This window comes from Pseudophryne corroboree, chromosome 9 (assembly GCF_028390025.1).
Source record: "Pseudophryne corroboree isolate aPseCor3 chromosome 9, aPseCor3.hap2, whole genome shotgun sequence".
NCBI lineage: Eukaryota > Metazoa > Chordata > Amphibia > Anura > Myobatrachidae > Pseudophryne > Pseudophryne corroboree.
Window position 1 is genome coordinate 446,116,610 of NC_086452.1, and position 22,836 is coordinate 446,139,445.

Sequence of the window (22,836 nt, forward strand, 5' to 3'; positions counted from 1 at the left end):
ACGAGTGTACTTTTTCAGGCAGACATTCAATCACAATATACTATACTGGTGGTCAGTGTGGTCAGGTCACTGGTCACAGTGGTCAGTGGTCAGTCACACTGGCAGTGGCACTCTGGCAGCAAAAGTGTGCACTGTTTAATATGTACTCCTGGCTCCTGCTATAACCTATAACTGCTCCCCAGTCTCCCCCACAATTAAGCTGTGTGAGCACAGTCAGATATTATACATAGATGATGCAGCACACTGGGCTGAGCACAGATATGGTATGTGAGTGTGACTGAGTCACTGTGTATCGTTTTTTTCAGGCAGAGAACAAGAACAGAACGGATTATTAAATAATAATAAATGATAAAACTGCACTGGTGGTCAGGTCACTGGTCATCAGTCACTAGTATAACTCCTCCTAAGCTCCAGTAAGTAAATGAAGTGTCTCACTCTCCTATCTATTTTAATTTCTAAACGGAGAGGACGCCAGCCACGTCCTCTCCCTATCAATCTCAATGCACATGTGAAAATGGCCGCGACGCGCGGCTCCTTATATAGAATCCGAGTCTCGCGATAGAATCCGAGCCTCGCGAGAATCCGACAGCGTGATGATGACGTTCGGGCGCGCTCGGGTTAACCGAGCAAGGCGGGAAGATCCGAGTCGCTCGGACCCGTGTAAAAAAACATGAAGTTCGGGCGGGTTCGGATTCAGAGAAACCGAACCCGCTCATCTCTAAGCAATGCCACTCAATGTGCAATCCCCATGAGCAACTAGCAATGATAGGGTTACGGTCATTAGGTCGGCAGTACTTAGGTCGACATGGTCAATCAGTCGACATGTACTAGGTTGACATGGAAATAGGGTCGACATGAGTTTTTCACTTTTTTATTTTATTTTTTGAACTTTTTCATACTTTACGATCCACGTGGACTACAATTGGGAACGGTAACCTGTGCCGAGCGCAGCGGTAGCGGAGCGAGGCACCTTGCCCGAAGCATGGGGAGCAAAGCGAGCCATGCGAGGGGACGCGGTGCACTAATTGGGGTTTCCCGTCACTTTACGAAGAAAACGACACCAAAAAAAGTTTAAAAAAACCTCATTTCGACCTTTTTCCATGTCGACCTAGTACATGTCGACCTATTGACCATGTCGACCTAATGACCATGTTGACCTACTGCATGTTGACCAATAGTGGTCGACCTAATGACTGGGGGAGGGGTGATATCAGACCATCTCTCAATATAATCCACTTTTACTTAGATACCTGCACAGTTGCACTAAAATCCAGTATTACTTTACTGTTGTCACCAAAGAGCTGATACTTTATGCCTTGGTAATATTTATTATGACCACACTTGAAATACATTAGGGATTAACCCCCGATGTCCCCCAGCACACTAAGGTGTACCTGTACCAAGACATGAAAGACTATATATATTGCAAATGTATGTAACTAAGACCTCTGGATTTCTATTTTATATATATATATATATATATATATATATATTAGGTGATTCATCGTGCCCTACAGGCGCTCTTCACACCGTCGTAAGGGGCTACGCCCCCTTAACCCTTGCACACCCTTGTGGCGTGCAATATTTTTATTATATGGGAGTATTACCTCCAATCATAATTGTGTGAGTGGTTAAATATTGCACAGACAAAGGGCGTGTGATGGTTAAGGGGTTGAAGCCCCTTGCAATGGGGTGAACAGCGCACGCAGAACCTGATGAATCACCTAGTAGGTGCTTTGGTTGGGGGAGTGGCGGGTGCGGGGAAGACGCGGATGGGATCCGGGGGGGCTGTGGGAGGGGGAGGGGCGGTTGCAGTGGTGCCACAGGTGTGGGAGGGGCTGGTGCGGTGGTGCCACAGGTGGGGGTCCGGAGCCACCGCGGGTGGGGGAGGAGCAGTTGCGGGGGGTGCGCCGGGTGGGGGAGGGGTGAATGTGGTGGTGCGGTGGGAGGGGCGGGTGCGGGGTTGCTGCGGGTGGGGGAAGGGGTCCGGAGCTACCACTGGTGATGGAGGGGGTGTGTGGGGGTGCCGCGGATGGGACCCAGAGGTACTGTGAGTGGGGGAGGGGGAGGTAATGCTTAACCTGCTTCTCCTCCTGTCAGCAGCTAAGCTGCTGTCCTCCCTTTGGCAGTGGCTCTCCCGGAGACTCGCACAGCAGCCAGTCACTATTGTTTGCGCCGGTGTCCCAACATGCTGCATTACAGGGAAGAAGATGCACTCAATAAACTACAGCTCCCAGCAGCATTAAGGGGCGGAATGCTTCGGTGCTAAGGGCTGCTGGGAGCTGTAGTTTATTTAGTGCATCTACTTCCCTGTAATGCGGCGCGTTGGGACACTGGTGCTAACAATAGTGACTGGCTGGCAGAACTGAGTGACTGGCTGAATCAGTGTAAAAGGTGAGAGTGCTGTGCAGTGTCAGTGACACTGCACACAGGGCCGGCACTAGCCGCTCAGCAAAGGGATGCAGTGCAGGGAGGCACCAGGAAGGAGAGGCGTTCTCCCTGCTCTGCATCCCTGTGCTGAGCTGCTGCGGCTATCCCTGCTGCTGCCGGCTGCTGTCACACATGCAGTGGCGCCAGCAGCACACAACCCCTTTTCCCCCTCTGCGCCGGCAGCACAAAACCTCCTCTCTCTCCCCGCTCCCCTGTGTGACACTCAGTGGCCGGGCGGGGGCCAAAAGGGGTGGAGCTAGATGGGAATAAGGGGCGGCGCTAGACGGGACCATGCTGCAGCAGGAGGATGAGCTGCTACAGCTTCGGCCAGCCAGACGTCTGTAGGTAAGTGTCTGGAAAGAGAGTGAGTGTGTGTGTATAAGGTGATCTCTTTATATATGTGTGTTTTGTATTTGTCTATCTGTGGTTTTGTCATATGAAGTACTGTCTCCCGTACCTCACTGGCTCCTACTACCTACACAGTATAGTTTAAATAATCATCTGGTGCTGTATATTAATTATACCTGGCTTATACCTGAGGTCTGCCAGGATGGTATCCCATTATTCTAACCCTGGGTACATAGCTGTACTAATTTCTTCCGTGGGATTGGCTTATAACCTAAGTATTAATGATGGTGGATATGTGTCCCTCTATATAAATGTATAAATCTATGATGATATATCCCCTAGGACTTAAAAGTAGGGAACAAGTACTGTTCCTTCTGTTTACTATGTATGTGCGTTCGGGTGGTTGCTTGGCAACCATCCCTATACGTCATTTCCGTTTGGGCACACTGCGGTCACAATTGGGCGCCGATGGATGCTGGGTGTTCCCAATTACGGTTGCTCGGCAACCGCTTGGGGACGTCATCTCCGCCTCTATACGACGTGGAACACGGAGGCTGGAAGTGGCGGATGCGCCCTATGTGGGAGCGCAGACCGTTAGTGTAAGGTGTATATGGTATGTACACCGTTTGGGTGTAAGATGTGGGATACATATGGTGGCTGGTATTTCCCTTTTGGGAATTAATAATTTAGTCTGGCTCTGCCCAGCCTGTGACATCATTTTGGCGCCGTTGTTTGAATAGAGGGTAGAAAAGGAGCCGGTGAGGCAGGGTCAGATAGGCTGCTGGTATTCTTACTGGGTGTGGTTCGTTTTATCGACAGTATCTAGGTCGACAATGTTTAGGTCGACCACTATAGGTCGACAGTCACTAGGTCGACATGGATGGAAGGTCGACAGGGTTTCTAGGTCGACATGTGCTAGGTCGACAGGTCTAAAGGTCGACATGAGGATTTTTTTTTTTTTGGTGTCGTTTTCTTTGTAAAGTGACCGGGATCCCAAATTAGTGCACCGCGTCCCCTCGGGCATGGTGCCTTCGCTCCGCTACCGCTTCGCTTGGCACACAATTTTGAAAAACTCATGTCGACCTTTAGACCTGTCGACCTAGAAACCCTGTCGACCTTCCATCCATGTCGACCTAGTGACTGTCGACCTATAGTGGTCGACCTAAACATTGTCGACCTAGACACTGTCGATCTTCAGACCGGATCCCATGCTTACTATGATGGGACAGTTCTGTACTTAAGTTTGTGTCTCCTGATGATGGTCTATTTATGACCGAAAACGTTTGAGAGGACCTGTGAATCTGTGATGGACTGCAGTGGACAGTCAACTTTGTGCTGTCTGGTTAATAAATTCCTGTTGATATCTAACTAAGAAAAGACTGGAGAGTGCTCCATTGTTTGTTTCTACAAGTGGATTCTCTGGAGAGGATTTGTGGATGACACCCCAGCTGCTGTTTTAGCGTCTATACGTGAGTGCGACCTTATCTATCTATCTATCTATCTATCTATCTATCTATCTATCTATCTATCTATCTATCTATATATAAATATATATATATACAGAGCTTAAAGTGGTCCTTGGACTCAATACCCCGCGCGCCAAGGGGGTGTGGCATCACTAGGAAGGGGCGTGGCCACGCAGTTGTACCGACTCAAAATAACGCCTCACAGCAGCATAACCTTATTCACATTGCCCCACATATCAGTGCCCTTTTACACACACAATACCCACAGTAGGAGTAATGCCCCTAACAACCCCCCCGAAGCTATAGGGATTTTTATGTGTTTACATTTAGATGAAAAGCACAATATAGCAGGATATGTTGAACAACCTTTGCTCACCTCTCCTATGTCTTCCATGTGTCCTTTCTACTTTCTTGCTTCCTTTGTCTGTCACTCTCCTTGTGTCTATATCTTCATCCTAGGCAACCCTTACTCCCTGTATACTGTACTTTCCTTTGTGTCTGATCACCTAAATCTTTCTCTCCTTTACTTACCCCTTACACCTCTCACTCCCTGCTACCCTTTCAGGCTCTGCCTCTATCTCACCCCTGTGCCCCTCACTCTCCCATCTCAGCCACATCTTCTCTTATACCCCTTTCAGACCGCCACCTCTGAACACGGGTTATTGGCACATGAATGTGCATAACCCATGTTCATGTGCGGTCTGAAAGGTGCCAGGATTGAAATACCGGGTCGAGTGACCCAGTATTCCAACTTGGGTAGTGAGCAAGGTTGAACACATGTTCAACTCAACTCGCTGTGCGGTGTGAACGGTAGCCGGGTTGAGGTGACCTGGCACTTGTTCACTGTGTATGGACGGGTGGTGCTTGGATATCATGTGATCTCTAAGCACCGTCCCCCTCTGTGTCACTGCTGACATCACAAACCCGACAATATGCCGGGTTGTAGTCAGCGGCGGCGGGGCGCCTGAGGTGGGTCGCACGCTGGGAGCTTCCGTGTCAGGCTCCAGGGTGCAACCTGCCTTATGCGGTCTGAAAGGGGTGTTACTCTCCCATCTCACCCCATGCCACTCTTACCAATCTCACCCCCTGCTCCTCTCTCTACCCCATCCCAATCTCACCCCCTGCTTCTCTCATCATTCCCCCACCTATCTCACCCTTGCTTCTCTCATCATCCCCTGCCGTCTTACCCCCTGCTCCTCTCATCATCCCCCTGCCGTCTCACCCCGTTTCTCTCATCATCCCCTGCCGTCTCACCCCCTGCTCCTCTCATCATCCGCCTGCCGTCTCACCCCCTGCTCCTCTCATAATCCACCTGCCGTCTCACCCCCTGCTCCTCTCATCATCCGTCTCACCCCCTGCTCCTCTCATCATCCGTCTCACCCCCTGCTCCTCTCATCATCCCCCTGCCGTCTCACCCCGTTTCTCTCATCATCCCCTGCCGTCTCACCCCCTGCTTCTCTCATCATCCGCCTGCCGTCTCACCCCCTGCTCCTCTCATAATCCACCTGCCGTCTCACCCCCTGCTCCTCTCATCATCCGTCTCACCCCCTGCTCCTCTCATCATCCGTCTCACCCCCTGCTCCTCTCATCATCCCCTTCCCGTCTCAACCCCTGCTTCTCTCATCATTGCCCCCCACTATCTCACCCCCTGCAGCTCTCATCATTGCCCCCCACTATCTCACCCCCTGCAGCTCTCATCACTGCCCCCCACTATCTCACCCCCTGCAGCTCTCATCATTGCCCCCCACTATCTCACCCCCTGCATCTCTCATCATTGCCCCCGACTATCTCACCCCATGCTTCTCTCATCATTGCCCCCTACTATCTCACCCCCTGCAGCTCTCATCATTGCCCCCCACTATCTCACCCCCTGCATCTCTCATCATTGCCCCCCACTATCTCACCCCCTGCAGCTCTCATCATTGCCCCCCACTATCTCACCCCCTGCATCTCTCATCATTGCCCCCCAATATCTCACCACCTGCAGCTCTAGTCATCCCCTGCCATCTCACTGCACTGCCCATTTCACCTCCCGCTTTTTCATCATCCCCCCCAGCCCCGCCATCTCACCCCCTGCTGCTCATTCCCCACATGATCATATCCACCTTCCGCATCCGACGAGCATCAGGTCGCGGCTGTTAGCGGCCGTCAGACAGTCCTGAGTTACGGATCGGCTGCCTGGCAGCGCTGCCGCCGCAACTGCCTGCTATAACGAAGGGGACGCTCATTTGAAGCAATGACGGATCGCGTGCCGTCAGCTAATGAAAAGCTGCCACTTGGCTGCTTCTCATTGGCTGGTGATCCATGAGCCGTGATTGGCTCTGACGCCGGTCCAGCGAGCAGAGATTGGCTGGCAGCTGCTTTTGCTGCCTCCAACTACTGCTGGGACCTGAAGTATTTACTTGTTGGTGGACGGACGGAGGCGGAACTGGTTCCGCCTTCAATTAGAGGTGGCGGAACGCAGTTCTGCCACGTTCCGGCCCACTTTAACCCCTGTATATATATATATATATATATATATATATATATATATATATAAAATAGAAATCCAGAGGTCTTAGTTACATATATTTGCAAATATGTGATGAAGCCACAAGGCCCGACAAGGCTTCCCTGATGCTGGTGGTCCCTGGCTCTAGGTCTGGGCCTGGGGTGCAGAACTCCACACACCGGCAAAGGCCAGCCACCCCAGGGCAGCACAATGCGAGAAGGTAAAGTGTTAGTACGTGTCAATAAAAAGAAAGCAAAATCTATATACAAAAATTAATATACTAGTGAAGAAGTTGTAATTAAAAGACCAGAAGGATTAATAAATGTACTAAGGGGGTGCTAAATAAGATCTCGCAGTGCGCTACTATAACACTTGTACTGTTGGGTGGGATACTAAGTCGACATTTAGCATGTGGACACTGATGAAATGTCGATATGATAGAATAATGACAAACCGTCCCGGGTGGTCTAGCAGTGTCATAGAAACATAGAAACATAGAATTTGACGGCAGATAAGAACCACTTGACCCATCTAGTCTGCCCCTTTTTTTATCCTTTAGGTAATCTCAACCCTTTTTGAACCTTAATTCTTTGTAAGGATATTCATATGCTATCCCAAGCATGTTTAAATTGCTCTACAGTCTTAGCCTCTACCACCTCTGATGGGTGACTATTCCACTTATCCACTACCCTTTCCGTGAAGTAATTTTTCCTTAAATTTCCCCTGAACCTCCCCCCCCTCCAGTCTCAGTGTATGTCCTTGAGTTCTAATATTTCTCTTCCTTTGAAGAATGTTTCCCTCCTGAACTTTGTTAAGACCCTTGATATATTTGAAAGTTTCTATCATGTCCCCCCTTTCTCTTCTCTCCTCCAAACTATACATGTTAAGATCTTTTAGCCTTTCCGGGTACTTTTTGTGATGTAGGCCATGCACCATTTTAGTTGCCCTTCTTTGTACACTCTCTAATGTATTTATATCCTTCTGGAGATATGGTCTCCAGAACTGGATACAGTATTCCAGATGGGGCCGCACCAATGACCTATACAGTGGCATTATCACTTCTTTTTTCCTACTACTGATTCCTCTCCCTATGCAACCAAGCATCTGACTTGCCTTTCTCATTGCTTTGTTGCATTGCTTTCCTGCCTTCAAGTCACTTGAAATAGTGACTCCTAAATCCCTTTCCTCCTCAATAGTTTCCATTATAGTACCCTTGATACTATATTTAGCCTTTGGGTTTTTGAGACCTAAGTGCATGATTTTGCATTTTTTTAGCATTAAACTGTAGTTGCCACGTTCTTGACCATTTCTCAAGCCTACCTAGGTCATCAATCATTTGTTTTACCCCTCCCGGTGTGTCTACCCTGTTGCATATCTTTGTATCATCTGCAAAAAGGCATACCTTCCCTTCAATACCATCTGCAATGTCACCAAAAAAGATATTAAAGAGAACTGGACCAAGTACAGATCCCTGGGGTACTCCACTGGTAACATTTCCCTCCATAGATTGCACTCCATTAACTACAACTGTCTGTTTCCTATCCTGCAACCAGGTTCTTATCCATTTAACTGTTTTATAATCCACCCCCACGCTTTCAAGTTTATTTAGCAGTCTGCGATGTGGGACAGTGTCAAATGCCTTACTAAAGTCTAGATATGCTACATCTACAGCTCCCCCTTGATCTATTATTTTCATCACAGAGTCAAAAAAGTCAATAAGATTTGTTTGGCATGATCTCCCACCAGTAAATCCATGCTGTTTTGGATCCTGTAAGTGGTTTGATTTAAGATATTCCACAACTCTTTCTTTTAATAGTTTTTCCATTACTTTCCCCACTACTGATGTAAGGCTTACTGGTCTGTAGCTACTTGCTTCCACTTTTGTGCAGTGGAACTACATTTGCTCTTTTCCAGTCCTCTGGAATAGCACCTGTATTTAGTGACTGGTTAAATAATTCTGTTAATGGTGTAACCAGCACATCTTTTAGCTCTTTGAGTATCCTTGGTGTATCCCATCTGGTCCCATTGATTTATCCACTTTTAGTTGTGAAAGTTCTCTTAGTACCTTCTCCTCTGTAAATGTACTTTCTCTGACGTCCTAGTGGATGCTGGGAACTCCGTAAGGACCATGGGGATTAGCGGCTCCGCAGGAGACTGGGCACAAAAGTAAAAGCTTTAGGACTACCTGGAGTGCACTGGCTCCTCCCCCTATGACCCTCCTCCAAGCCTCAGTTAGATTTTTGTGCCCGGCCGAGAAGGGTGCACACTAGGGGCTCTCCTGAGCTTCTTAGTGAAAGTTTTAGTTTTAGGTTTTTTATTTTCAGTGAGACCTGCTGGCAACAGGCTCACTGCATCGAGGGACTAAGGGGAGAAGAAGCGAACTCACCTGAAGTGCAGAGTGGATTGGGCTTCTTAGGCTACTGGACACCATTAGCTCCAGAGGGACCGAACACAGGCCCAGCCTCGGAGCTCGGCCCCAGAGCCGCGCCGCCGGCCCCCTTACAGAGCCAGAAGCAAGAAGAGGTCCGGAAAAATCGGCGGCAGAAGACATCAGTCTTCAACAAGGTAGCGCACAGCACTGCAGCTGTGCGCCATTGCTCCTCATACACACTTCACACTCCGGTCACTGAGGGTGCAGGGCGCTAGGGGGGGGCGCCCTGAGCAGCAATGTAAAACACCTTGGCTGGCATAAATACACCACATATAACCCCCAGGGCTATATGGATGTATTTTAACCCCTGCCAGAACTTACAAAAAAGCGGGAGAAAAGGCCGCCGAGAAGGGGGCGGAGCCTATCTCCTCAGCACACAGGCGCCATTTTCCATCACAGCTCCGCTGGAAGGACGTCTCCCTGACTCTCCCCTGCAGTCCTGCACTACAGAAAAGGGTAAAAAAGAGAGGGGGGGCACTAATTTGGCGCAGTTTTGATACTAACAGCAGCTATAAAGGAAAAGCACAATTTATAGTGGTATTCCTGTTTATATATAGCGCTCTGGTGTGTGCTGGCATACTCTCCCTCTGTCTCCCCAAAGGGCTAGTGGGGTCCTGTCCTCTATCAGAGCATTCCCTGTGTGTGTGCGGTGTGTCGGTACGATTGTGTCGACATGTTTGAGGAGGAAAATGAGATGGAGGCGGAGCAATTGCCTATTATACAGTTGTCACCCCCTGGGGAGTCGACACCTGAGTGGATGAGCTTATGGAAGGAATTGCGTGACGACAGACAGTTGACAACATGAGACAGCCGGCTACTCAGCTTGTGCCTGTCCAAGGATCTCAAACGCCATCAGGGGCTTTAAAACGCCCGTTACCTCAAATGGCAGACACAGACACGGATACTGACTCCAGTGTCGACGATGATGAGACAAACGTGACTTCCACTAGGGCCACACGTTACATGATTGAAGCAATTAAAAATGTATTGCATATCTCTGATAATACAAGTACCACTAAAAAGGGTATTATGTTTGGTGAGAAAAAACTGCCTGTAGTTTTTCCTGTATCCGAGGAATTAAATGAAGTGTGTGATGAGGCGTGGGTTTCCCCCGATAAAAAACTGATAATTCCTAAAAGGTTATTGGCATCGTACCCTTTCCCGCCAGAGGATAGGGCACGTTGGGAAACACCGCCTAGGGTGGATAAAGCGCTCACACGTTTGTCAAAACAGGTAGCACTACCCTCTCCTGATACGGCCGCCCTAAAGGAACCTGCCGATAGAAAGCTGGAGAATATCCTAAAATGTATATACTCTCACACGGGTGTTATACTGCGACCAGCAATCGCCTCAGCCTGGATGTGCAGTGCGGGCCTGGCGTGGTCGGATTCCCTGACTGAAAATATTGATACCCTAGATAGGGACAGTATATTACTGACTATAGAGCATTTGAAGGATGCATTTCTATATATGCGTGATGCACAGAGGGATATTTGCCGACTGGCATCAAGAGTTAGCGCGCTGTCCATTTCTGCTAGAAGAGGTTTATGGACGCGGCAGTGGTCAGGTGATGCGGATTCTAAAAGGCACATGGAAGTATTGCCTTATAAGGGGGAGGAGTTATTTGGGGTAGGTCTATCAGACCTGGTAGCCACGGCAACTGCTGGAAAATCCACATTTTTACCCCAGGTAGCTTCTCAACCTAAGAAGACGCCGTATTATCAGGCGCAGTCCTTTCGGCCCCATAAGGGCAAGCGGGCAAAAGGCGCCTCATTTATGCCCCGTGGCAGAGGGAGAGGAAAAAGGCTGCAACAAACAGCCAGTTCCCAGGAACAAAAGCCCTCTCCCGCCTCCGCAAAGTCCTCAGCATGACGCTGGGGCCTTACAAGCAGACACGGTGGGGGCCCGTCTCAAGAAGTTCAGTGCGCAGTGGGCCCACTCGCAAGTGGACCCCTGGATCCTTCAAGTGGTATCTCAGGGGTACAAATTGGAATTCGAGACGTCTCCCCCTCGCCGTTTTCTAAAGTCTGCTTTACCGACGTCTCCCTCAGACAGGGAGGCAGTATTGGATGCCATTCACAAGCTGTATTCCCAGCAGGTGACAATCAAGGTACCCCTCCTACAACAGGGAAAGGGGTACTATTCCACACTATTTGTGGTACCGAAGCCGGACGGCTCGGTGAGACCAATTTTAAACCTGAAATCCTTGAACACTTACATACAAAGGTTCAAATTCAAGATGGAGTCACTCAGAGCAGTGATTGCAAACCTGGAAGACGGGGACTATATGGTGTCTCTGGACATCAAAGATGCTTACCTACATGTCCAAATTTGCCCTTCTCACCAAGGGTACCTCAGGTTTGTGGTACAGAACTGTCACTATCAGTTTCAGACGCTGCCGTTTGGATTGTCCACGGCACCCCGGGTCTTTACCAAGGTAATGGCCGAAATGATGATACTCCTTCGAAGGAAGGGAGTTTTAGTTATCCCTTACTTGGACGATCTCCTGATAAGGGCAAGATCCAGGGAACAGTTGGAAGTCGGGGTAGCACTATCTCAGGTAGTGCTGCGGCAGCACGGTTGGATTCTCAATATTCCAAGATCTCAGCTGATCCCGACTACCCGACTCCTATTCCTAGGGATGATCCTGGACACAGTCCAGAAAAAGGTGTTTCTCCCGGAGGTGAAAGCCAGGGAGTTATCCGAACTAGTCAGAAATCTCCTAAAACCAGGCCAAGTCTCAGTGCATCAATGCACAAGGGTCCTGGGAAAGATGGTGGCTTCTTACGAAGCAATCCCATTCGGCAGATTCCATGCAAGAACCTTCCAGTGGGTTCTGCTAGACAAATGGTCCGGGTCGCATCTTCAGATGCATCAGCGGATAATCTTGTCACCAAGGACAAGGGTGTCTCTCCTGTGGTGGTTGCAGAGTGCTCATCTTCTAGAGGGCCGCAGATTCGGCATTCAGGACTGGGTCCTGGTGACCACGGATGCCAGCCTGAGAGGCTGGGGAGCAGTCACACAGGGACGTAATTTCCAGGGCTTGTGGTCAAGCCTGGAGACATCACTCCACATAAATATCCTGGAGCTAAGGGCCATCTACAATGCTCTAAGCCTAGCAAGACCTCTGCTTCAAGGTCAGCCGGTGCTGATCCAGTCAGACAACATCACGGCAGTCGCCCACGTAAACAGACAGGGCGGCACAAGAAGCAGGAGGGCAATGGCAGAGTGGGGACTTCACCCAGAAGTCTTCCACATGATTGTGAACCGTTGGGAAAAACCAAAGGTGGACATGATGGCGTCCCGCCTCAACAAAAAACTGGACAGGTATTGCGCCAGGTCAAGGGACCCTCAGGCAATAGCTGTGGACGCTCTGGTAACACCGTGGGTGTACCAGTCAGTGTATGTGTTCCCTCCTCTGCCTCTCATACCCAAGGTACTGAGGATCATAAGAAGGAGAGGAGTAAGGACTATACTCGTGGCTCCGGTTTGGCCAAGAAGGACTTGGTACCTGGAACTTCAAGAGATGCTCACAGAGAAGTGGCCTCTACCTCTAAGAAAGGACCTGCTTCAGCAGGGACCCTGTCTGTTCCAAGACTTACCGCGGCTGCGTTTGACGGCATGGCGGTTGAACGCCGGATCATGAAGGAAAAAGGCATTCCGGATGAAGTCATCCCTACCCTGATCAAAGCCAGGAAGGATGTAACCGTGCAACATTATCACCGGATTTGGCGTAAATATGTTGCGTGGTGCGAGGCCAGGAAGGCCCCTACAGAGGAATTTCAACTGGGTCGTTTCCTACATTTCCTGCAAACAGGACTGTCTATGGGCCTAAAATTAGGGTCCATTAAGGTTCAAATTTCGGCCCTGTCGATTTTCTTCCAGAAAGAACTGGCTTCAGTTCCTGAAGTTCAGACGTTTGTCAAGGGGGTACTGCATATACAGCCTCCTTTTGTGCCTCCAGTGGCACCTTGGGATCTCAATGTAGTTTTGGGTTTCCTAAAATCACATTGGTTTGAACAACTCTCCACTGTGGACTTAAAATATCTCACTTGGAAAGTGGTAATGTTGTTAGCCCTGGCTTCAGCCAGGCGTGTCTCAGAATTGGCGGCTTTATCCTATAAAAGCCCTTACCTAATTTTTCATACGGACAGGGCAGAATTGAGGACTCGTCCTCAATTTCTCCCTAAGGTGGTTTCAGCATTTCACTTGAACCAGCCTATTGTGGTGCCTGCGGCTACTAGGGACTTGGAGGACTCCAAGTTGCTGGACGTAGTCAGGGCCCTGAAAATATATGTTTCCAGGACGGCTGGAGTCAGGAAATCTGACTCGCTGTTTATCCTGTATGCACCCAATAAGCTGGGTGCTCCTGCTTCTAAGCAGACTATTGCTCGTTGGATTTGTAGTACAATTCAGCTTGCACATTCTGTGGCAGGCCTGCCACAGCCTAAATCTGTAAAAGCCCATTCCACAAGGAAGGTGGGCTCATCTTGGGCGGCTGCCCGAGGGGTCTCGGCTTTACAACTTTGCCGAGCAGCTACTTGGTCAGGGGCAAACACGTTTGCTAAATTCTACAAATTTGATACCCTGGCTGAGGAGGACCTGAAGTTCTCTCATTCGGTGCTGCAGAGTCATCCGCACTCTCCCGCCCGTTTGGGAGCTTTGGTATAATCCCCATGGTCCTTACGGAGTTCCCAGCATCCACTAGGACGTCAGAGAAAATAAGAATTTACTTACCGATAATTCTATTTCTCATAGTCCGTAGTAGATGCTGGGCGCCCATCCCAAGTGCGGATTGTCTGCAATACTTGTACATAGTTATTGTTACAAAAATCGGGTTATTATTGTTGTGAGCCATCTTTTCAGAGGCTCCTCTGTTATCATGCTGTTAACTGGGTTCAGATCACAGGTTATACGGTGTGATTGGTGTGGCTGGTATGAGTCTTACCCGGGATTCAAAATCCTTCCTTATTGTGTACGCTCGTCCGGGCACAGTATCCTAACTGAGGCTTGGAGGAGGGTCATAGGGGGAGGAGCCAGTGCACACCAGGTAGTCCTAAAGCTTTTACTTTTGTGCCCAGTCTCCTGCGGAGCCGCTAATCCCCATGGTCCTTACGGAGTTCCCAGCATCCACTACGGACTATGAGAAATAGAATTATCGGTAAGTAAATTCTTATTTTCATCTACCTTATTTTTATGAATGTCCTTGCAACTTAACTGTGGCCCCATCCCTTCTTCTGTAGTAAATACTGAGCAAAAATAATTATTTAGGTGATCTGCTATTGCCTTGTCACCCTCCACCAAATGCTCACTCTCTGTCTTAAGTCTTATTATTCCTCCATTTGATTTTCTCCTTTCACTTATATACTTAAAAAAGTTTTGCCCCCTTTATCTACTGACTGGGCCATTTTTTCCTCAGCTTCTGCCTTTGCACGTCTGATCACTTTCTTAGCATCCTTCCATCTGTCAAGATGCACCTCTTTGTCGTTATTATTTTGAGTCTGTTTTTATTTCCTAAAAGCCATCTTTTTTGCTTTCACACTAGTTGATACTTCTTTTGTGAACCACACTGGCTTCCTTTTCCTGGTGCTTTTCCTAACCCTTTTGATACAAAGATCAGTAGCACTTAGTATTGCACTTTTCAGTTTTTCCCACCTCTCCTGCACTCCTTCCAAGTTCCACCAGTCCGCCAATGAATCACTTAAACATCTCCCCATTTTTGCAAAATCAGCATTTCTAAAATCCAACACCTTTGTTTTTGTATGACAGGAATTGGATCCTGTCTTTATACTAAACCATACTGCTTGATGATCACTGGATCCCAGGTGCTCACCCACATATATGTCAGATTTCCTATCACCATTTGTAAGAATTAAATCTAATATTGAATCTTTGCGAGTGGGCTCCGTCACCAATTGCTTGAGAGATGCTCCCTGTAAGGAATGTAGAAATTTGCCACTTGTAGCTGAACTTGCAAAAGACCCCTCCCAATTTACATCAGGTAAATTAAAGTCTCCCATGATTATGACTTCTCCCTTTAAAGCCATTTTAGTGATGTCCAACAATAGGTTCCTGTCCAAATCCTGCCCCTGGCCTGGTGGTCTATAGATCACCCCAATGCGAATAACATCCTTCTCCTTGGTTTCTATGGTGACCCAAAGGGCCTCAGTTTTGTCTTCAATATTTTGTATTAAAGTAGCATTTATGCTTTTTTTCACATACATTGCTACCCCTCCTCCTATTCTTCCTATTCTATCCTTCCTAAATAAATTGTATCCTGGTATAGCTATGTCCCAGTCATGATTTTCATTGCACCATGACTCTGTAATTGCCACAAAATCCAGGTTATCCCTTGTCATTATCGCAATTAGCTCTGGAATTTTGTCTCCTAAGCTCCTAGCATTTGCACACATAGCTTTAAGAATTTTGTCTGTGCATTTGTTATTAGTAGCCATGTCCAGACTGTACAAATTAAATGACAAGTTTAAAGTTGAAATTACCTGTTTGGGGATGTTGCTCAGTGTTTGATATATATATATATATATATATATATATGTTTTTTTTTACTAATCAGGAATCACACTGTGTCCTTTACACCATGAATACACCTCCCTAAATGTAAAGATATAGTACACCTGACCACAATGAGCAAACGATCAAAGGAGGTAAACACCAGAGAGCATGCAATAATAAACTATGCTTCACTGTGCAACTTCCCCACACATGCAATGCCAATTACAAGCCAATCATTACATCAAAAAACATACATGAGTTTGCATAAGAGAGAGCTGTAGTGAGCAGTTTGGGGATGTCTTTTCATAGTGTAAAAAGACAGATAAACATTGGTACAGGTGAGAATTCAGATGGTTTTGGTAAGCTATAGACATTAATTTGAGTAGTTGCAGATGAAGTGGAAAGGTCTAGCAGCGTTCCTAACTCAGATTTAAGTTATAAGTATGGGTTACTCAGGCTGGAGTAGTTTGAGGTGTAGAGGAACTGGACTCACATTTGTTTGAAAGTTGTCCTTTAGTGGTCCAGATTGTGGATAGGTTGTTGTCCTTCTGTTTTCCTTCGGTTTAACGTCGGTGTAACGTCGAAATAATTTTTAAACTTGTAGTTATCCTTTGAATAATGTCCTTTGAAGTAATGGCCCACAAGCCTACGGCCTAAGCCGTCCTGATGCTCTTTAAGTAATGGACCAAGCATGTGAATACACTGATTACACCCAAACTCCAATCACCCCTCCCCCAGCAATGACTAGTAATAAAACACTTTTAAGAAAACAACCAAACAAACCAAACAACTGAGATTTATCACAGCCATGCCCTCAGGAGATAACATTCCAATTTATCAATAGCAACCCATCATGTGCATAAGCAATCTAATATAAAAGCAGATGCCTTATGCCCATAGCAATGCTATAATTCTTAACACCCAATTTGCTATTTACTATTTCAGTGCAATCAGTAGTGTTGTCTTACCTGGTCCCAATGGCAGCGATGGCTTCTCAGTCCCAGCGGTTACGTGATGAGGCGGGTCGGTGGAGACATCTGTTGGGCCAATATTCTGGTGAGTACCTTCCCCCTACATGGTTCTGAGTATTCTTACACACCACAGTATACAAAAGGGACCTCTAGCGTCTGACAATGGTGCTGGCTGCAGCGGGCGCCCACACAGCCCATGGCGCTTGCTGCAGCCAGAGTGCGGTGTGTGGGTGGGCGGCAGGCACCTGCGGTGTGGGCTCAGTATGCTCGCCACAGGTTCTATTCCCACTCTATGGGTGTTGTGGATACCCACGAGTGGGAATAGTCCCTGTTAGTTGGCATGCCGACTGTCGGGATTGTGATGGTGTTAGGATGTAGCCATCGGTACTGTGACCGGCGGCCTCCTGAAATATCAATTAGGTCATGTGAACAGATGGGCGTGACTTAATATAATATAGCAGCGACACTTATGACTTAAGTCCTATCAGTGGGATGGGTCAAGCTGCAATCAGCCAATCAGAAGTGGCTAGTGCTGCCAGCCGTCATCATTACCTCTTGTTGCATCAGAAAGAGATTCTCCTTCTATGTTGAGTGTGCCTCAGTGTTCAGGGCAATTTTACACCCTGTGCTGGGCTCACCCCCCAAATATGTGACATCATGGCGTCACACCGAGAGGCCTGCCAGGAGGAAGGGCAGGGATGCTCTAGGTAGCTCTTCTGTAGCTCTAAATGCTGCAGATGTTGTAGGGGACAGAAGTGCTGTCCCCCAGGGCAGTAGAGAGCTTGGCTGGGCCCAGGTACTTAAGGGGTGTGGCCTAATCAAAGGGGGCGTGGTCATGTACCCATTTAAAAAAACAACAGAATTTTTGTCTTATTTTAAGCACCTCCCCGGCCACACTGCAGCCCAGGACACGGCAGCATATGCTGTTAGGTAAGAGGGGAGGGGTCCATTCCTGGGCCTCTACAGGGCCCCTCCATCAGACCTGGGTCGGGTAATTAGTACCCTCTTCCCCCCACTCCTTGCCACTGCCTACACCCTGGGCCCTGAGCAGCAGCACCAATCGCCACATGGGAACAGACGTATGACATCACAAAGTGGCATGTATGCAGCTTTAACGCATTTTTCTAAATCCACAGTAATGTCCTTGGTTCTGAGTTAATTAATTGGTTAAATTAATCAGTAATATTGGTCTATCCCAATAAATAAGACAATAGCTGCCGCCTCTTTGTTGTGGCAACAGATAGAGTTTTTTAATCAAACACTATAATTATATAGGGAGAGCAGAGCCGACCATAGGCATAGGCAAACTAGGCAATTGCCTAGGGCATTTGATATGCCTAGGCCCTAGGGGCATCAGCAGCTTCTGCTGATTAGAATGATATGCGGCATGCCTATATTCTGTGTGTAGCATTTCATATGCAGATACAGCCACAGTCTCACACAGTATATAGGCATGCTGCATATCATTTTAATCAGCAGAAGCAATGCAAATAAGATGCATTTTCATAAATAAAGGTGCCCGACGTTAGCATTGAGGCAAGATTTATGAGGACACATCTGTTCCAAGTAGAGGCAGAGGTCACAGTGTTAGTGGCAGTGTGAGTGATGTGTGCATGTGAGTGGGTTGGTTGTGCAGTAGTGTTCGGCATATGTGTAAGGGGCATTATGTGTGTCATGTGTAAAAGGGCATTAATAAAGGTTGTCATAATGTGTAAGGCGCATTATGTTTATAAGGACATTAATAATGTATCTCATATGTGTAAGGGGCATTACTGTGTGGAATTATGTGTATAAATGCATTACTACTGTGTGGCATTATGTGTATAAGGTGCTCTACTATGTGGCGTTGCGTATAGAAAGGGCACTACTGTGTCGTCTAATGTGAATAAAGAGCAATATGGTGTGGTGTAATGTGAATAAGGAGCAATTCAGTGTGATGTAATATGAATAAGGGGCTCTACTGTGAGGAGTAACGTTTATAAGGTAAAGTGATACTACTGTGGGATGTAATATGAATTATGGACACTATTGCATGATCAAAAGTGAATAAAGTTGCAGTACTGTGTGGCGTAATTGGAGTTGGGGTTACTATTGTGTGGCCACGCCCCTTGCCAGCAAAAACACACTCCTTTTTGGGCTGTGCGCCAAATGTGCGAACTGTTTCTATTTAAAATATAGGGGGTACAAACCCCAAAATAAGGACTGCTATGGATGAGGGGTGATGGTGTTGGGAAAGAGGTGCAAGGTCAGAGGCGGACCAGCGGTGGTGCTAGGGGACACCAGCCAAAATCTTGCCTAGGGCATCATATTGGTTAGGGCCGGCTCTGAGGGAGATTCTGTGGAACAATCTGTCCTGAAACACGGGGTCTCATTTCCTAGCTCGCAGACGTGTAGGAGGCCGCTCACAGCTAACTATTCCCACTGTCCCTCTGGAGGTTAATCATTGTTCCATATAATGAGGTCATTGATAAATTAAAACAATTCTCTGGCAGGAACCTGATCCGCACTTTTCCATTCTCCCATAGCAGCTGTAATTCTAGAGGATGACCAGCAAGCAGAACCTCGCATGGTGCTGGCCCAGGATCACCTCTGCTGTGTAGCAGCGCTCAACGTGTTTTCCCTGAGAGTCTATTGCGGATGCACCACTGACAAGCAGACATGTGGGGGTTTTTTGAGTTAATTTTAATAAAAATACATTTTCCAATGAATACTATTTTTGTAAAAAGTACTGCATTTTGCATTTAAAGAATGAAGTTTGTTTTTTTTAACTCTTAGTTAACTCTAAAAAAGTTTATTGAGAATAACATGAATTCATTGGATATCTTTTTAGATATCTACATTTTGTGATTGTAGGGATGCCCACTACATTCCCGTCTAGGGCTGCCCTTGGCTACTGCCAGGTTTGGCTATAGTAAGCACAACACTGGTGCCAGGGCTGCCATCAGAAATTGTGGGGCCCGGTACTGACAACATAGGTAGTCCCCATCCATCCACAAAAAAAGAAAAAGAAAAAAAATATCAACAACCCTACTTTAGGGGTCATTCTGAGTTGATCGCTCGCTAGCTAGTTTTAGCAGCCATGCAAACGCTATGCCGCCGCCCACTGGGAGTGTATTTTAGCTTAGCAGAAGTGCGAACGGTTGTATCGCCTGTTGTAACGGTTGAGCGCCTGCAAAAAAAATTTGTGTAGTTTCAGAGTAGCTCAAAACCTACTCAGCACTTGCGATCACTTCAGCCTATTCAGTTCCGGATTTGATGTCACAAACACGCCCAGTGTTCGCCCAGCGTTCGCCCAGACACACCTGCGTTTTTCCGCACACTCCCTGAAAACGGTCAGTTGCCACCCAGAAACGCCCACTTCATGTCAACCACTCTGCGGCAAGCAGTGCGACTGAAATGCATCGCTAGACCCTGTGCAAAACTACATCGTTCGCTGTGCCCGCACGTCGCGCGTGCGCATTGCGCCACATACGCATGCGCAGAACTGCAGTTTTTTAGCCCGATCATTGCGCTGCGAACAAATTCAGCTAGCGATCAACTTGGAATGACCCCCTTTGTGCGGAGGAGGGTGAAACTGTGGATAATATGAGTGGAGCTACAGCAGAGGTGGAGCATCAATTGGTGTGTAAACCAATTTTTTTTAAATTGTCAAAGTTTGGGCTTTGGGGTTGGGTGTTATTATAACATGTCAATCAATCATATAATAAATAAAACTATACACAAACAGAATATAGGCAAGAAAACTGCTATAAATTCACACACGCAACGACAGATAACCAGAATCCATACTAAATATATAGGGAAAGTCACATTGATTTTACATAGATATAAAAGACAGAACCATATTAAAAAGCCACGATTGGCACATGGCCAACGCCAAATTCGAAATGCCACCACTGTGTCTTCATGACTGGCTGCCAGTCTGCAATATGCTGCTGGCCTGGGCCCCCCGCTCTGTCTGGGCCCAGGACTCCAGTCCTGGCAGTCCCCCCCTGGTGGCGGCCCTGCCTGGTGCCACCCCCTCTGTGGGTTCTATTAGTTACTTTGATGTTATTCTCTGACTACATTCGCCTGTGATTGCCATTCAAAACAACACTAACGAAAGGTCCAGCACATAAACTATAAAATAATATTATTTATCATCATTGTCATCATCATTCGTATCATTATGTAACTGTTGTTACAAAATCGGGTGTGATATATTTTGTCTACATTTATTGTGTCAACATGGTCATAATATCGACATGAGAATGTCAGCATGGTCGTAAGGTCAACGAGCTTGCAGTGTTGACATTGACTAGGTCGACATTCCGACACTGATGAAATGTCAACATGATTAGAATGAAGACACACATTCCTGGTGGTCTAGTGGCGACTCGCCTGTTACCAGTGGCTCCATCAGTGTTTTCCGGGGCTAGCGATCAGCTGATGATGACTTCCAGTGGAACTAGTGGCACTTCCGGCGGTTAGTATACGTAACCCCTAACCTTATCCCTCCCTCTAGTGCAGGGGTAGGCAACATGCGGCCCGCGGGCCGGATGCGGCCCGCAAACCGATCCTGCCTGGCCCGTTGTCTTCCATCAGTGTGCAATGACAAGCGGCCCGACTGGCTGAGCCGCTTGTCATTGCGCTACACTGCTGCCAGACGCGGCGCCGCTGAGGAAATCCCGGTCACATCACAGGGTCTGCTGACTGGGATTTCCTCTGTGATGTCATGCGCTGGGCGGCACGGGGGGCGGTGCCACAGCAGGAGCGGCGGGCAGCAGCAGCAGCAATGACTCCGGGGAGCGGACAGCAGCAGTGACTCCGGGCAGCGGGCAGCAGCAGCGACTCCGTGAAGCATGGGCAGCGGGGATCAGGTAGCGGATCATCTTCCACTGTGAAAAAAAGGTAAACCCCCTGCCCAGCCAGTACCTGACATGGATCTGTACTTAAGCTGCAATATGGGTTCAGGGGAGGTAGGGGAGGGGAGATAAAAACTGCTATATAGGTGGGGGGAAAGGGGGGTAGGGACTGCTATATAGATTCAGGGGAGGGGGGGACTGCTATATAGGTTCAGGGAAGGGGGGTCGGGACTGCTATATAGATTCAGGGGAGGGGGGGAGGGACTGCTATATAGGTTCAGGGGAAGGGGGGTAGGGGCCGCTATATAGGTTCAGGGGAGGGGGGGAAGGGGGGTAGGGACTGCTATATAGATTCAGAGGGGGGGGGACTACTATATAGGTTCAGGGGAGGGGGGGAAGGGGGGTAGGGACTGCTATATAGATTCAGAGGGGGGGGGGCTGCTATATAGGTTCAGGGAAGGGGGGTAAGGACTGCTATATAGATTCAGGGGAGGGGGGGGACTGCTATATAGATTCAGGGGAGGGGGGTACTGCTATATAGGTTCAAGGATGGGGGGTAGGGACTGCTATATAGATTCAGGGGAGGGGGGTAGGGACTGCTATATAGGTTCAGGGGAGGTGGGTAGGGACTGCTATCTAGGTTCAGGGGAAGGGGGGGGGGTAGGGACTGCTATATAGGTTCAGGGGAAGGGGGGTAGGGACCGCTATATAGGTTCAGGGGAGGGGAGGAAGGGGGGTAGGGACTGCTATATAGTTTCAGGGGAAGGGAGGTAGGGACTGCGGTGCTTGCGCAGTTCAGACCCGATTTACAAGATATTTTGTGTGTGGCCCTCGACTATTCACTGGAAGTGTTAAGCGGCCCCCCAGCTGAAATAATTGCCCACCCCTGCTCTAGTGCCTAACACTAATCTCCCCTCCTGTAGGCTGACCCCAACCCTGCTGCTCCCTGCAGAATGTTGGCATTTCACATATCGACATTTCACATGTCAACACTGTAAACACGTCGACAATATGTGCATGTCAAGATTTTGTCTACATCCCTCAAAAATTGGTCCATGACGTGTCAGTGGAACATCCCTGTAATATATATTATCAGTGAGCAGACAGAGAATGGTGACTCAGCATAGGGAACACAGGAGGAAACGACTGTGTATAAATATTTAGAGCAGATCCAACATGATAGCCCCAAACGGAAGATTTCTGCTGCCTATCGTTAGACATTCAACCCCGAGGGATGTCTGCAATCCCCGGCCAGGAGGCCAGCTGCTCCCTCAATTATACTCCAGTGAAATTGCCTATGTGCCTTTGCAGATCATACTAATCATTGTTCTTACTCGTCGTT

At 48.1% G+C, this 22,836-nt stretch overlaps 1 long non-coding RNA gene across 1 annotated transcript in view; it reads left to right on the plus strand.

Annotated features, from left to right (window-relative positions):
- The window catches only part of LOC134957125 (uncharacterized), a 74,228-nt gene extending 54,870 nt beyond the window's left edge, over positions 1-19,358 (plus strand). The window contains exons 2-3 of the long non-coding RNA XR_010186479.1: positions 16,625-16,735; positions 19,176-19,358. This is a non-coding gene — a long non-coding RNA (uncharacterized LOC134957125). The remainder of the gene's footprint in view (positions 1-16,624; positions 16,736-19,175) is intronic.
- The last annotated feature ends 3,478 nt before the right edge of the window (positions 19,359-22,836 follow it).